General features: G+C 57.2%; 1 non-coding gene across 1 annotated transcript in view; it reads left to right on the forward strand.

Annotated features, from left to right (window-relative positions):
- The first annotated feature begins 1,909 nt into the window (after window positions 1-1,909).
- Window positions 1,910-2,500, forward strand: part of LOC126138939 (small subunit ribosomal RNA) — a 1,909-nt gene continuing 1,318 nt past the window's right edge. The window contains exon 1 of the ribosomal RNA XR_007528429.1: window positions 1,910-2,500. This exon is cut by the window's right edge and continues 1,318 nt beyond it. This is a non-coding gene — a ribosomal RNA (small subunit ribosomal RNA).

The raw sequence follows: 2,500 nt of genomic DNA on the forward strand, positions 1-2,500 counted from the left end.
TTGTGCCTTAACCTAACCCACGTTGTGCCTTAACCTAACCCACGTTGTGCCTTAACCTAACCCACGTTGTGCCTTAACCTAACCCACGTTGTGCCTTAACCTAACCCACGTTGTGCCTTAACCTAACCCACGTTGTGCCTTAACCTAACCCACGTTGTGCCTTAACCTGCTCTGTAATTGGCATATGACACGTTACATTAATCTAGTGTTGTCTAACCACAACCCTCTGAATATAGTTCGCTACTCGCACCGCCCACCCTCTTGTGTATCGTTTCATGTTCAACACTTCGCAAGTGTTGCTTACTTTTGACATGCTCCCGCTGTACACTGTAATGTGGACGACTGCAGGATGTACATCGCCCCCCCCCCTCCCCCCTGCCTTCGCACGCTGGTCGTTCAGGTGCTTGCGTGTTCAATGCCCTTCGCAGCTGTTCACTGGCATTCGCATGTCAAAGCGCTCAGTCTACGTCGTGGTACGGCCTGTGTCCACTGTCCGCTGATGTCGTAAGCTTAACCCTCACATTGTACTGCACATAGGTCCGTATGTACTGAATGATACGCTGTGGCACATGTGTGACCGTACAACGACTGCGCCCAACAACAGCGAACCATACGGTCCAAATGTTGTGCACTCAGCCACGTGCCGTCTCCCCATAACAGCTACATTGCAGTGTGGTACGCCATAGAGACGTGTGGGAGTAACGGACGCCCTGGATGGCGATCAGCATGAGCCGTCTGTTGATGTAGTGGCGCGTGTATTCAAACGTAGTCGTCTCTTCTCACACAGTGTGATAGCATGGTGCACCGCGTTCCACATCTGCGACATGGTACAGATGCTGGTTGACAGTCGGTCTCGTAATGGACATCGCATACGTAGGGGGCCACCTCCCACGTGTTCTCTAGTCGTGCACATTTTGTTGCGTGTATGTGGGCAGACGTAGTGTGTCGTGACACCTAACAGACAGGTATGCAATAATCGTTGCATTTGCAAACTGGGATGGACGTCTACGTTTGCTGGTGACGTTACGCAAATGAACAACTGGTAAACCCATTGTGGTACGGTTGTTGTTGCTGGAGGTAAATCAGTAAGGGCAAATCTGTGTGTGAAGCGATACGCGGCGGTGGCTGGGTGGGACCGTCCCCGGCCGGTGAGGGGGGGCCGCCCGGCGTGCTGGCCGCGCGGTGCGTGGGCGCACGCGCTACAGCCGGCTGGTGGGGGCGCCCAGTGGCAGGCGCGCCGGCCGACGGACGCGGCAGGCGGCGCAGCTGCGCGCCGGGGCACCCTGCGCGCGGCGCCGGGCGGCCAAAGTGGGTCCTCGCGGGCCCGGTGCGAAGCGCGGTGGACATCTGCAGTGTGCTGGTCCGACTGAGGACTGTGTGCGTTGAGGATGCGCCGCCGCCCGGCACTCGGCGCCGCGACGCCGTCTGCTGCTCGGTCGCCCCAGCGGTTCTCGCTGGTGGTTTGTATCGCAGTTGTGCAGACGTGTTGGCACGTGCGCTGTGCTGGGAGAGTTCGCTTCGGCACCCACGTGGGGCCTTTGCCCTTCTGTGGCGCTGGCGTTGGAGCTGCCGGTCACCGTAGGTGGCGCGTGTTGTCTCCCGCCGGCAATGCCACGACAGCACGCTCCCGGGCCTCTGTCGGCAGCGGCAAGCTCAGTTGGGAGCACGGGTGGTCGCACCTAAAGCGTCTACTCGCCTAACTCCGGGCGATTGCGCCTCTCTCGAACCCGACCAAGTACTTAGGACGGCGCTGCGCGCCGCCGGGACCTGAGAGGGTTTCGAGGTGTATTGTGCAGGGGAGCTCAGCCTCCTCCTGTTTGCAGAATAATTGAGCGGACGCTTGCGTGTTCGCGCGGGCCCCTGGGACACACTCCCGGGCGGCCGGCTGCTCAGCTCTAGTTGACGCAGCTCCCTGGTTGATCCTGCCAGTAGTCATATGCTTGTCTCAAAGATTAAGCCATGCATGTCTCAGTACAAGCCGCATTAAGGTGAAACCGCGAATGGCTCATTAAATCAGTTATGGTTCCTTAGATCGTACCCACGTTACTTGGATAACTGTGGTAATTCTAGAGCTAATACATGCAAACAGAGTCCCGACCAGAGATGGAAGGGACGCTTTTATTAGATCAAAACCAATCGGTCGGCTCGTCCGGTCCGTTTGCCTTGGTGACTCTGAATAACTTTGGGCTGATCGCACGGTCCTCGTACCGGCGACGCATCTTTCAAATGTCTGCCTTATCAACTGTCGATGGTAGGTTCTGCGCCTACCATGGTTGTAACGGGTAACGGGGAATCAGGGTTCGATTCCGGAGAGGGAGCCTGAGAAACGGCTACCACATCCAAGGAAGGCAGCAGGCGCGCAAATTACCCACTCCCGGCACGGGGAGGTAGTGACGAAAAATAACGATACGGGACTCATCCGAGGCCCCGTAATCGGAATGAGTACACTTTAAATCCTTTAACGAGTATCTATTGGAGGGCAAGTCTGGTGCCAGCAGCC

Source organism: Schistocerca cancellata, unplaced genomic scaffold (assembly GCF_023864275.1).
Source record: "Schistocerca cancellata isolate TAMUIC-IGC-003103 unplaced genomic scaffold, iqSchCanc2.1 HiC_scaffold_674, whole genome shotgun sequence".
NCBI lineage: Eukaryota > Metazoa > Arthropoda > Insecta > Orthoptera > Acrididae > Schistocerca > Schistocerca cancellata.